This window comes from Triturus cristatus, chromosome 3_2 (genome assembly GCF_964204655.1).
Source record: "Triturus cristatus chromosome 3_2, aTriCri1.1, whole genome shotgun sequence".
NCBI lineage: Eukaryota > Metazoa > Chordata > Amphibia > Caudata > Salamandridae > Triturus > Triturus cristatus.
Genome location: NC_140584.1, coordinates 1,105,971,099 through 1,105,985,815, shown reverse-complemented (window position 1 = coordinate 1,105,985,815; position 14,717 = coordinate 1,105,971,099).

Genomic DNA, 14,717 nt, shown 5'->3' with positions numbered 1-14,717 from the left:
TTTTATTTTCTACGGCGTATTTATTTTGTACATTTCCTGCAACAGCTCTATGTGGCGGTAAACTGAGATGACGCACCACCTGCGACCAATACAGTGGTAAGCACCTGGTGTCATATAACCAGAGAAATGGGGTGGGGAAAACTGATTGACACCAAAAGCGCCACTGTGTTGGAGGAACTAATTGGGCCAGGTGAACACCCACCTGGAATCTGGACATGGGACCTGATAGGTCTGTCCACTCTGGCAGACCAATGAGACGCGAACGGGATCGTCCCATTTGAGCATCTGACATGGGAGTATGATATGGCTCCCAGTCAGATGTTCAGGCACTTGCAATTCCGCCCTGCACTCCGTGCCCATATTGCACCTGAGGAAGACACAATGGAAGAGTTCCCCGAGAGAGATGGCTGACGAACGGCCGTATGGCTGCCAAGGTAATCTCTCACCTTTAGAATCTTGATGGTGAACTCACTTGGGTGACCTGCTACGAGAACGCTAGTGGGCAGACGTGGGGAACATAGACCACAAAGACTGGAGGGACTCCATACAATTTCCCCGTGAGTTGGCCATACAAGCGCACCTCCACCTCATACAACTAAATATCCAGCACAGGATCTACTACATCAGGACATTATTACATAAAATAGGGCAGGCAGATCTTTTTTTTTTTTTATATATAAACCTTTTTATTGGATTTTCCATCATTCATACAAGGTATATGTCAATCAATATCAGTAATCGTTGCTTGACATACATTGCACACATCATCGTGACAAAACTGCGTCAAGAGAATACTTTTTTGTCTTAGCGTATGTGGTGTATGGGAGTGTATGCCTGTTCGAGGGAAGTGGGTTTTGTGTTGGACTGTTTAGTTCTTGGGTGTGACTGGTGCACCCTTACTGTACGTATGTGTCACTGGAAAGAAAAAATCAGTTTGTACAATCTAACTGGGTTGACATTACTTGGTCAAAATGGGGCTAGGAATAAGGGCATTGAACTTCGCTGGTCTAATAACTCCAAAAGGTGGTCTCTCACCAGGACAAATGCGGCGTTCCGCTCGGGGCAGGGGGAAGATGGACCCGCTCTGGAAATTCTTGTGTGGTATCTGGTATAACTGGGCTGAGAGCTGCCTGGGTGGCAGTTGGGATTTCTGTAGGGGTGTCTAGTGCTTGCTTGAAACTATGCAGGAGCATCGACCACTCCATGGATATGGGGCGTCGCAGCATTCTGCGTGCCGCCTCCTGTCTGATTGCATCCTCCTCAGCAGCGCCCCATTTTCTGACACCCCCCCCCCTCCCTCCACGGACCGTCTGATGAGCGGCAGTGCATCGTAATGCATCGTTTTGCTATAAGTATGGCTAGTATCGCAAATCGGGTTTCCATCTTTTTCTGTCTGTCGCTTAAATATCCCTAGGGCGCTAGCCTCCCATGTGGTGAGCCCTGTCAGGCCTGTGACTGTTAGTATTGTGTTGTGAACTCTCGCCCAAATGGATTGTAGTGTGGGGCAGGCCCATAACATATGGATGAATGTGGCATCAGGTGTGTGGCACCGCGGGTAGTCAAACTGCGTTGTATGGAAAAACATTTGAGCTGCTCCGGCGTGAGATATGCGCAGTGTAGTATGTTAAATTGGATGTTTTTGAAGCACTGGTTACCTGATAGTTTTTTGTGGTGTTCCAGTCTATGAGCCCACGTCATCCTACAGTCAGCTACAAGTTGCCTGTGAAAAAGGAACTGTTCGGCGGGGAGCCCGCTCTCCTCCGTCAGGCCGGCGAACGAGGACAACCGGCCTTCAGTGAACAGGGCTTCCACCTCAGTGAGTGGCTGTTCTGTCCACGTTAGTAATTCTCTAGTTGTTTAGTGCCCACTTCCTTTAAGGAGACCCACTAGTGATAACAATGGGGTGTATATTGGTGCAGCTCTAGAGAGGCGATGGATTCGTAACCTGCATGATCTGGCCACCTTCACCAGCAGGGGGTGTGCCGGGTTAGGCTTGGTTCCTGGGAGGAGCATCCAGGTTAATTCTGGGTTCGACGGAGCCCCCATCCGTGTTTCCGTCTCCTCTAGGTGATGCCCATCTGTCCAACATGAGAGCCATTGCAGCTGTGCTGCGACGAAGTTGGCCTCGAAGGATGGGGCACCCAGCCCTCCCTTGTCTCGTGGCAGCTGCAGTGTCGTCAAACCTACTCTGCAGCGTATTTCCCCAAATCAGCGATATCAGTATGGAGTTTAGCTCATGCAAGAAGGGCCACGGGGAAATCACCGGGACATTTACAAAATAGTATAAAAGATGGTGCACCATTATCACTTTAGATAAAGCTATCGTTCCTATGGGGGCCAAGGGCAACGTACACCAGAAGTTGACCTGTTTTTTTTTTCCCTCATAGGACCCTGTAATGGTTACCCTGAAGGAGATCTCTTGGTGTGTGAGAGAGTCTAATTCCTAAATTTCTTGGGGTGTCTCCCTTCCACGACACTTTGGCCTCTCCCACTCTGATCTCCCAATGGGGTGTGACTGGGTGAAAGGGGTAGATAGTGGATTTGGCCCAATTCACTTTTAAATCCACTGCCTTCCCAAACTCGTTGAGTGTGGCCCAAAGAGGAGTGAGGTCTGCTGTGATGTCCCTGACGTATATTTGGAGGTTGTCTGTGTATAGGGACACACTGTGCATTTGTCCCTCAAGCGGAATACCCCATAGTTCGCCCTCCTCCCTCAGTCTTATCGCCAGCGGCTCTATTGCAGGGTGAATAGTAACGGGATAGAGAACACCTCTAACGTGTTCCATGCATTACAGGGATAGGGAGGCGATATAAGTTTGCCTATTTGGACCTGGGTGGACAGACCGATGTACAACAATTTAATATATTCTATGAGTTGGGGCCCCATCCCCACCCGCCTCAGAACCTCAAATGAGTATTGCCTTGCTAGGGTATCGAAGGCCTTTTCCAAGTTTAGTACTAGGTGCGCAGGAACCTGCCCTGTATGCTATCTTGGACCTGAAACAATATACGTATATTTTGGGAGGTGTACCTCCTTGGCACAAAACCACATTGGCCAGGGTGTACCAGGTGGGGGAGCACTCCTGTGATTCTATCCACTAGGATCTTTCAGAGTATTTTGCAGTCCGCAGTTAGCTGGGTGATAGGTCGATACGACTACCTAAGTAGGGGATCCCAGTTTGGCTTAAGAAACGTCACTAGTATTGATTCACGCATTGTCTTTGGGAGTATCCTCGTCTCCAGCGCTGCCTTATAGACAGTGTCCAACTGTGGAACTAGTTGTTGGGAGAATGTGTCATAGAATTCTATGGGGAAGCCATTGTTTTTGGCCAGGTGTCGGATCGCATGTTTGATCTCTATTGTTGTGAGTTGTTTGTCCACGGAGGATTGGTCCGCCTCCGTCTGTTGTGTTTATAGCATCAGTGTGTAGCATTTTGCGGATATTTTCCTCTCTGTCTGGGGTCGGTTCCCTATATAGTTCCTTATAGTACTCATGGAAGGCCAACATAATGTCTGCTTGCGCATACATAATCTCACCTGCCGCGTTTCTTATACTGGTGATGGGTTGTGCCTGTAGGTCCTGTCTAATAAGCCATGCGAGCAAGGTGCCGGCTCAGTTTCCCTCACTATGGGCTCTAGTGACCTAAGCGCAAAAGTTATGTCTACGCAAGTCTGCACAAGCTTCTGCGTATTTAGTCTTGGCGTCTGCCACTTGTGCAGGGGGAATCCGCTGTTGATCGGCGTCCTGAGACAGTCGTGCCACGCGTTGCTCAGTTGCCTGTACCGCCAGCTGTAGCGTTTTCCACCCCCGTGATTTGTCTAATGCATGCCCCCCTCATGACCACCTTGAAGGCGTCCCAATCAAGTGTCCTAGTGTTTGTGCTGCGAGCGTTCTTTAAAAAGGAGTTTTGAATGTTCTCTTTTTGTTTGTGTTCGAACACTGGGTCCTCCATAGACAATCTCGTGGGAGCTGCCAAGTGGGGACCAGGGGTGAGGGTGTGTGCCATCTGAGGGACATGACATTTGCATTGTGGTCCGATACCACCCTGGCCAGGTAGTCCGAGTGTTGAGTTAGCTGGAGGAACATCCATGTGCACATGAATCAGTCTAGCCGTACTCGCAGATTATGGGGGATAGAGTGGAAGGAATAGAGTTTAGTTGTCGGATGTGCATGCCGCCAAGCATCCGTCAACGACCATTGGTGGTTCCAGGCTTGAAATCAGGTTTGCTCGTGGCCTTGTGATGTGTTGGTGTGGGGGAGTTATGTAGGGCGACATCCACAGAACAATTATAATCCCCTCCTAACACCCATGGGGAAGATGTGAATTGAGCCAAGCTGCTCAACAGGGTCTCCCAGAATATTGTTTGTTCTGTAGTGGGGCATATATACTGCCTACTAGTATTGGCTGACCATCTAGTAAACCCTCCAATAACGCATATCTCCCTTTGGGATCCATCTTCCTGACGGTCTCTAGAAAGGGAACCCCCGGTCGAAGCCAGACTAAGGCTCCCCGTGCATATAGCCAAGTGAGTATTTTGTAGTAAAATGACCTGTGCTTGCTGGCGCTTGATATACGCGTTGATGGCGTAGCGTTTTCTAGCCATATGTATACCCCGTGCATTTAGAGTGAGAAATGTAATATCTGTCGCCGGAATCATGGTGGTTGATTGGTCGTGCGACGTTGGAAGGTGGTCCCGGGAGTCCCTTTGTAAGCCCTCTCGTGCGGATTGATCGTACCTGGTGTGAGGTGTAAATGTTAGCAAGTGTCTCTGCCCTTTGTGATGGATGGGTGTAAGGTTATGGTGTGGTAAGGGGTTGAACTAGAATACTGTGGGGCTGGAGACCCAATACAGAGGACCTGATGTAACATACAGCACATCCAAATCGGTACATCCGGGTGGCTCACGCACGCTACTAAGATCCTCAAGCGGGGCCCCATAACGTTGTGTGTATCGTATGTGGGGGTGCCTTGCTCTGGTGGGTGTGGGGTTTTTACCATAGTGGGGCGTAATATGTGGCATGGAGCTAGAAAGTGAGGTTACAATAGCGTCTAGGGTCAATACAGCTACCAGCTCTCGGTACCTTCATATGAATATGTCAGCTGTCTGTGGTGTGACTGTTGGTAGGGTCTCGCCAGAGTCACTTGAGTCGTTAGGGTCCTCTTCGGGGGTGAAGATGTGGGTAGTGTGCACGCGGTCCGATGTGGAGGGGTTCGTTCCCAATTTCGCCGCTGCCTGTATTGCCTTCCGGCGCTCTGTTGTCTCTGCAATGTCAGTGATTTATGAAGTGATTACATGTCCGAGTGGCTCTGGGCTCACTTGTTGTTGCGCCTTGGGGGCCTGGACGCCTTGGGTCTCTGTGTTCCTGTGCAGTGGATCAATTTGCATGTTCAGTGCCATAGAGTTCCATAGAGTTGGTTGCTTCTTGCGGGTCTGTGAAGAATATTGTAGCGTCCTTGTGAATGATTTTGAGCCGTGCTGGGAACAGCAGAGAATATTTAATGTTCTGGCCCGGAGTAGTCTCTCTATCTCGAGAAATGATGCTCGCTTTCACTACACTGCTCTGGAATAATCTGGGAAGACCAAGACATGTTTGTCTTCTACCGTGATGGGGTTGTTTTGTCTGGCACCTCGTAGGATGGAATCCCTGTCCCGGAAGTCGAGTAGCTTCACCAGCATGGGACGAGGAAGCGAACCTGGAGGAGGGCTTTGCGCAGGTACTCTCTGCGCCATTTCAATTGAGAAATAAGAAGTACGTTCTTCTCGTGATGTGAAAGACCAGAGCCAGGACACTGTGTATTCAATGGGGCCTCTTCCCTCCACACCCTCCGGCAGGTTTAAGATTTGCAGGTTGCTCCTCCTGGAGCGACTTTCTAGATCATCTGTTCTCTCCTCTAGGGTTGTAACTCAGGCTTGTAGGTCTTTTATAGAGTCTTGTTGTGCTTTGGATTGTGGCTGCATAGTCGCCAACGTTTTTTCCCCTTCCGCCACCTTGTCCGCTAGCTTCCGATGGTCATCCCGCAGCAGGACGTGGCCAGGGTCCCAAAGCGCTCTTCCATGGTGACGCGTAAGTGCTCTATTGCTGCCATGACTTTATCGAAGTTTTCCGACATGGTGGCATTAGTCTGTATCTGTCTTTGAGCCTGCTGGAGTTGGGGATGTCGATCTTGCTTCGGGAGAGGTCTGAGGACCCCCTGTCTTGAGGTGTCCCATGACTACGGGTAGTGTAGTAAGCGCTTGGCTGCTCTTCTTATTGCTGTGTGAACCAGGGGGGTGTGGGGTACCCCGTTGCCCCGGTCCCAGGTCAGTCCGATCCAGGAGCCTGCCGATCCTTGCCTCCCTCGTTGCGTCCTCCGAACTGTTGGAGGATCTCTAGGTAGTTTGCCGCAGTGGACACTAGCGAGGTGAGCCCCCTTGTCTCAGAGCTTCAATCAGCGTGTTATCCTGGCCCCCTGCGGCCCGCCTGTCTCCACCCATTGGTTCTCGGGTAGCTGCGGCTTCGTTAGCGGCCAGCTCCATAGAGTGTGTGGGGATGTCCATTGATTCCAAGTCTCTTGATAATGGGCCTGGGGGGGTATCGAGGCTCTCCCACAGCTCGGGGCCCAGAGGCAGTAGGCCCCCTCCTCCAATCACACTGGCTGCCCGTGCTCGTCAGGCCCTCCGTCTCGGTCTGCAACTGTGAGCCTGCCCTCCAGGTCCCTCGCCAGTCACGGCCGCGGGGTAATGCGGGTCTCCTTGTCTGTGGCTGCCGTCCTCTCATGGCCCCCAGCTGCTTGGTGTCTCGCTCCAGTAGCAGTACCCCTATCACTGGTAATGGTATATTTCATGGGGCTGCAGGGGTGAGTGGGTTGGAACACCAGGGTTGTGGGCTTAGTTTCTTCCTTCCCACTCCGCCAACCCCCTCTCACCCGTTACCCGAAGGGTCCACTAGTGTGATTGCCTGGTGCCCGTAGTCAGGGCCTCTGAGGGTCGTTGGAGCCACTGGGAAGGAAGGCCAGCTGGATGAGAAAGGAAAGTGTAGACCCTCTGGTTGATTACCGCTGTCCCGCGTCTCAGTTCCCTCGTATATCGCTCTCTGTGCTCTCCAGGTGCCAGGGACTCTAAACGCTGTCGGGAGGGCCCAATTCTTCTCTCTTTCGGGGTGTCCCTCGTTTTTCACTGTTCCGTGCTGGATTCTACCCCGCAAGCAAAGAAGTTTGCGATGTACAGGGGGCCACCACAATTTTTGCACTCTTTTCCCCCTCCTCCCCTTTCCAGGGCCTCTGAATGGAGCCGCTGCACTGAGATCCGTTTTAGTCGACCTCAAACAGCTCCTCGTTGCCGGTCTGCCCTCTCCACACTTGCCGCTCACTCCCAGGTGTCTATTTTGGGAGTCTCATGGAGATGCGGGCTGAACTCTGGCAATCACTCAGCAGGTGCATTTTAGAGTCTGGCGCCCGGCTCGTCGCAGCCTCGGAGTGCCCACTTAAGACTCTCGTCTCCACCCCACAGTTAGTCCTTAGATGCCGCCGGTATTCAGGGACTCGCCATGAGCCCTTTAGTTGCCTCTCAGGTCCCCACCGCTGCGGATGGTTATCGCTTGTCAGTGACCGCGCTACGAGCCTCAACAGAATGCGTCCGCCATCATGGCCAGTCAAGCCACGCCCCCCCTAGGGCAGGCAGATCAGAAGTACTTGCGAAGGTGCGGGCTGCGTGGAACGTTCCTCCACACACTGGGACTGCCCAAAGCTGGGACAATGTTAGCCAGGGATACAGGCTAGTCTAGAGACCATGGTGAGTACACAAATAGATGGCAGTCCCCCCTCCCCCCTGGGTATCTGGCTTGATCGTACAACACATCACATCAACCTGGGGCTGCTGTTGGTAAAAAGGAAAATGCTACGGAAGTGAGGGAGGGCAGACAAAACTCAAATCCAAGACTGGGCGCAGGAAATGAATAAATGCAGATCAGTAGAATAACTGGTCTACGGGGGCAGAGGATGCCCCAAAAAGTTTGGGAAAGTATGGGACTCTGGAGAAGGCTAACCCAGCCAGGACAAAAGGTGGAGTATAGGTGTTTCACATCAGCAAGAAGCGGAATTGCTCCAAAGGCTGAGAGGAACAACTTGTGTTAGTCAGGCCACCAGTAGAGACGTATTGCCATCGGAACTACGCCTGAAGAGACTAAAAAGGATTCTGTGGTAACCCGAGTCGAGGTAGACTCACTGGGGAGAGAAGGGAGTGTGGTGAGTCGGTGCACGGTTTGTAGTTGTATTGTTTAGCTTTGATAAATAGCTTCATGGTGAGCAAGTTGTCACTGTCCATGTACTACATAAAAGTCAATAAAATCCTAATTTTAGGTGGAAAAAAGAAAGGCATTGAATGCTGCATAGGGTGCACTTAGGGCCTTCAATTGGTGTTTACCTGTCGTTTGGTGCTGCTGGTCATCTTCCTGTTCAGATTTGTTTCCCATTTTGGAATAGTAGATTTGTTAGCTGGTGGTTTATTTCTAGGTGCAGGTAGACACAACACCAAAATCATAATTAAGGTCCAGTCAAGTCTCAGTAAATTAATTCTTGGTAGCTTGGCTGACGAGTAGTCAGGCTTAACTTAGGAGACAAGGATGTAAAGCATTTAATATCACCAAAACAGTAACTAAATAAAAGACACGCCACAATATAAATCCATCACCAATTTATAGAAATAGAGCATAAGTTTATCTTTAAAATGACACCAAAGCAACAAAAAAACAATGTAGGGAACCAGAGATATGAATTTTTGAGGTTGCAATAAATTAAGGTGCTTTCTAGTGTCTAAAAGAGTAAAGCACCAACTGCAGCTATATGGTTGTGCTGGACTTGGACAAATTCAGAGTTTCAGGACGACTGAGATGGAGTGTCTGATTCGATAAGTGGTTGGACCCGGTCAAGTTTTACCTTCTGATGTACTCGCGTTTTTTCAGCTTTTTCTCTCGAAGTTGAGCGAGCGGGTCCTCCGATTCAGAGTTCGATTTGAGGAGATGGCCTGCTACAGTGCAATGCCACAGAGAGTCCTGGAGGTCTTTGTCTTCGGCAAGAATCTCCAGAGCTTACAGCGGGGCAAATATGCGGTCTTGCTGAGTTCCGGTTCGACGTCACCGACTTGACTCTCTTTGTCTATGCCGATCTTCTCATTGAGCTTTTTCACAAGTTGGCAAAAAGTTCCCATACTTTTATAGCTTACTCTGAAAGGTTCCTTGAGGGTCAGAAAAGGGTCCACAGGACCAGCCAAGGGTACAAAAGCTCTGGTTTGCCTCTTGGGGTCTGGGACTCCAACTCCCACAATGCACCTGATCAATCCAAGTAAAAACCAGGTGAAGCTGGTCAGCTGAAGTTGTCCTTGTAGTGGATGTTGCAGGTGGCTTCTTCCATCACTTTTCTACCTGTTGCTGCTCAGGGAGTCCAATCCTTTATCTTTGAAGACCAGGTAAGTCCTTCTGCTGTGGAGCCCTTAGAGTGCAGCAGGTTTAGTCCTTCCGAGTGCAATCCTCTCTTGTGCAGTCAGTGGGTCCAACAGGGCAGTACTTCTTCCCCAGATGTTTTCAGCCTGGCATCTGAGGTACTCTTGCATCTCTCCCATATTTATTACCCATTCTCGGCTGGCAAAGAGGGTGGAGGGGCACCCCAACCAATGGAGTTGAAGTTGCCACCCTCTGCCAATATAACCTCCTGTGAAGTGTGGCATATTTCTCTCCCAGAATGCACATCTCAGAGAAAATCTCTCCTTGGAGCTGAAGTCTGGCTAACCCAACCCACAGATCTGGCTACCTTTTCCCTACACTCTCCTTCCAGCCCATCTCCTAATCTAATTAGAGGGTCTCATCTGGCCGGGGGTCAGGGAAGTGGTGGTTCCCCTCAGTCCTGTGACATCTGGACTTCTCCCATTGAAGGCCAGTTTATCTCCCCAGCCCCATTCTTGTCTCTGGCTTATCCAGGAACCAAACCTCTGACCAAATGACTGTATTGTTTCAGCCCCAGGTCTCTCCTCACCTAATCAGGGAGCAGCTTGACTGACTGTCAAATGCTGGCTAATTAGAAGAGGCTGCCTCAGGTAATTTCAGCTAAGTAATTTCTAAAACTCCTTTCCTACAGTAGTTATAATAAATCTGACTTTGGCAAGTTGGTGGATTTTTTCTAACTATTATTTTGATACTTTGAATTGGGTTGCTAGCTCACTCCTGTCAAAAGTTAGTTAAAAATGCCTTCCAATGTTAGCCTGTGGAGCTCGCAGCACCATACCCTCGGGTAGAAGAGAGGGAGAGAATGTAGTCGGTCATAAACTCTGGAGTCTGACTGAGGGGTCCGAATCCTCAGGAAGAGAGCCATCACATACCCAATTTGGGTAGCGATAATGCTTCCTGGAGTGGGAGCAGAGTCAACTTAGTGTGCTAAAATACAGAGATAAGGGTAAGATGTGCTGGAGTCGCGTCATTGTAGTGGTATGGATTCTGTTGGGGGAGATCTGTGAACAAACCATGCAGCGCTACTTGCAGCATCATGGTGAAGAATCCATAGAACAATCTACCTGATCTCTGCTGCCTCGGAAGTGGATGAGCGAGTGGGTGGGTCGTCATTTGTACCCATGACCAGTAGTGTCACGTGGTCAATGTGGCCATTATTGGTTTCCCTATGTTAGCATGAGCCCGCTGCAGACTGTCTTCTGCTTTGCTTACGTTACTAACAAACTTATTTAGCTTTGTACCACATTGTAACTTTCACACAGGACATGCTATTTTTGGGTTCTGTTCTTTCCTAGGATTTAGTATGAAAATTGCAGACCAAGTCGAACAACCATGCTCCTTGTTGTCCTGTTCTGCTCAAGCCCTAGCACCTAAACAAAACAAGCAGATGCAGCTGTTGTTTGGGAACATGTACTTTGGTCATATAGGTATACACGGGTGGGTAACACACACTTTTGGAGAGGTATCTTGCAAGAGAAAGGAGCGTGACCGCACCTGTGATGTGGATCTTCCATCTATAGACCAGTACGCGGTCTGCTGCTAACACCCAGAGATCTTCTGGTATAGAATAATTTTGCTTCTGTGGAAGTGGAGGGAGGTTAGGCTACATTGTTCTATAATGACAGCACCTTTTATGATTTACGGACTACTTGCTATGCTAACCGTATATGTTGGGTATCTTTCTACTTGTTGTGGCACGTATACAGCATACTAGAGCATGATAGTTAAAATAAAGATTTTAATTTATTTTTGTGTCTGTCAGATCTTATTGTGGACTGGTACGAGAGTGAGAGCGAACAGGTGTGTACTGCAACCGCGAGTCCTGAAAGGGTTTGGAGTGTTGTGTTCTGGGGGTGTCTAATTACTTGTTCCTCTGTGAGTGAGACACTATAGCTAGTCAGTCCCCGGGCTCATGGGTACTCAGGCGGTAGGATGACTCAGTCCCTACCTACTAAGGTACCAAGATCCCAAGTATAGTTCTGTGACTCCACAGAATCCCTGCAACAGTAGCTAATGACTATCGGGTGGATTTAACCACGGAGTATGGTAAAGCTAGACTGTGTCCCGAAAATGAATGTGAGAATGCCATCTTGAAAAAAGAGGAAGTCACAAAGAGGATGGAATGGGTCCTCGGATATCAATAGCGGGAAGAGGTAGTGATCAGCGAAGAGATCCTACCTCTTGTGACCCCCAGTGTAATGCTAAAGGCATTTATATACCTTATGAGATCATGGGGTGACCATTGATTCCATGTTGCTTTAATTCACGGTTTGTCTGTCTGATCCTGCATTTCCTCTGCAAATGCTGGCAGGCCTCAGTTACTTGCGCACAGGCAGAAATATTTATTTTTTGCACTTCACTGAGTGGGAGAGAGAAGCTGCTAGAACAGACCGTGGGGGATGCGTATCCCAAGGATGAGAAAGTGAAGAACTCTGCCTCAGCTCTCATCAGAACCTGGCCAGCTCTGGTGAGTGACCTCGATACAGAGAGTGCAGCCAGCACCTACAGTGCGAATTAAAGGAGGGGGAGATTCTAGAAGCCTCTCTCTGTGTTAATAAAGAAGGAAACCTCTGGCATTTTGACAGGACCTCTTCTATGGGGTGGATGCACCACCTATTAACCTTTTCCTAGTTGAGGGCTCCTGCCAAGACTGTTACTGGGTTTCCCAGTTGTGCTGGCACAATGATGAAAGACAAACAGCCGGTGAAGTATTCCATGTTCTAATTACTCATTTATGTGTGCATACAGTTTATCTTTCTATGTGTTTATTCTTGTGTATATACCTTTTACTATATGCATTTACTTTGCATATGCATTATTGCTATCTATTTGATACATGGGAACTTGCTGCAATAAATATTCCTCTTTGAGTGTTGAGCTTTTGTCTACTTTTTATTTTAGTCAGTCTTATTTTGAAGAGTGTTCACATTGTGTCCTGGTGTTTTGAAGTCTTGCTCAGGTATTCTAATGGAAAAGCAAGACATGTTGGCATAGTTGACAGGATAAGTAGTGAAAGGGGAAGAATGTTTGGCAGAAAAACAAAAATGGATAAAGCGGGTGCCCAGATGCCAAATGAATAATCAAGATGGGAGTAAGTTCCATATAGTCGGCTTGCTTATGAGTGGTTGCATTGTGCTGGGTTCAGTGAGAATTGGAGAACATGTTTGCCTGAAGCACAGCCAGAAAATGTATTATTTTGCTTGCAAAAAGTGGCAATAGCAAAAGGAAAAGAGTTATGTACTTTGGGTCAAAGAGGCTAGGTCCTCTTAAATGCTTATAGGAAGATACATGAAAAATGTATTCAGCTAGAAAGAGTGTGAAGCAATGGAAACACCATTGGTGGAAGCCAAGAATACTTCTGTAATGCTGTCATGTCAGACAAATTGGAAACTTATCGCCTCGTGGCTGAAAAGTCAGAGATCCGTGTAGCACAATATAGATGGAAAAAGCGAAAAGGAAGGGTTAACAAAAGGAAGGTGTATTTGGCTATTGCTAAGGCTGGTTTAGACTGGAACCTGGAGGAGTGTGATGGTAACATATGGGACTCCTCTCTGTTCTCGTCAGACTCTGTTATGTTATATGTATTTAATATAGCGCACAACTCACCCGGGGGCATCTCGACTCTGTGCGGAAGCAGGGATCGAAGCGGAAGGGTGGAAATTAGAATAGATGGGATTTAGGAAGTTTCCTAAATTTGCAGTAGTTCGAGCATGTGCGAACATGGAGTGGCAGCTTATTCCAGTAGTGGGGAGCCAGATAGGAAAAAGCCTTTCCTCCACTATGCGTCAGACGTCGGCTGCAAGGTACACTTAAGGCTTTGTCATAAGATCTTAGGCAGCGTCCTGGGATGTAAGTTTTGTTTTTTTGTCGCGAGTATAGCGGGCTTTTTCCTTTTAGGGCATTGAGGTAAGGCAACAGATCTTAAAACAAGACATTTTCTTCACTTCATGCCAGTGTAGTTCTCTCGGCAAAGGAGCGGAGGACGTGCCTGATGGGCAGTTGAGAACAAGACTGCCAGCTGTATTTTGGACTACCTGCAGTTTTGCAAATAGCGTCTCATTGACATCCGCAAGGAGGACGTTGCCGTAGTCTAATCTACTTATTACTAATGCTTGTACTAGAGTCTTATGGGCAGAGGTTGGAAGGTAGGGGAATATTCTGCGTAGAAGGCGCATGTTATAATGGCATACTCGTGAGGTTGTCAAGATGTGCTCTTTCATTGTGAGCTTGGTCAAATTTCATGCTAAGAGTTTTTATGTCTTGTTTAGGGACAGTCGTGACGCCCAGTTGGTGAGGCCACCAATTGTTTGTCCAAATAGTCAACTTTCCAAAACAGTATAATCTCAGTCTTATCTGAGTTTAATTGGAGATAATTTCTGTTCATCCAATCAGAGATGGCTAACATGCCCAGGGTGAAACGGTTTTTAGCCACCATCCGGTCCTGGTCGAATGTGAACATCAGCTGGGTGTCATCCACATATGAGATTATTTCAAAGCAGAACCCCTCGGAAATCCTGGCAAGGGGAGCCATGTAGATATTAAACAGGGTGGGGCTCAGGCAGGAACCTTGCGGGACACCCTTGTCCACGGTTGTCTTACGAGAAGAATATGGGCCCATGATGACAGTTTGATGTCTCTTCCAAAAAATGCTGGAGCCATTTTAGTGCAAGGCCCTGAATGCCAATCTCTCGCAGCCTATCTAGCAGCCTCTTATGAGAGACTGTGTCAAAGGCTGCTTAGAGATCTAGCAGCATAAGCATAACAGTTACTTGTGCCCAGCCCACGGCGTAGAGAGTCGGTCACAGCCAAGAGTGCAGTTTCCGTGCTATGGCCAGGTCGAAAGCCAGATTGGGAGGACTCTAGAATGTAATTGGTTTCTAGGTAGGTAACTAGTTGTTTGTTGAGCAGTTTGCCCAGAAGAGGTAGCAGAGATATGGGCCAGTAATTGGCCAGAGATTTTTGGTCCAGGGAGGTTTTTTTTTTAGGATAGGACACACACATGCCGTCTTCCACTCAGGTGGGATGGAGCTGGATCTCACTGAACAGTTAAAGATCTCTAGAATCGTTGGCGCAAGATAGTCAGTCAAGAGTCTTTATTTTGGGTGGACAGATGTCCAGAGGGGAACTGGGTTTAGCTGTCAAAGAGCTGCAGATTGCCTCCTGGAAGAAGGGCGCGAAGCTGTCCAAAACATAGGGAGGCTCCTTTGACTGGTCCCCATTGGGACTAATGGTCCCTACT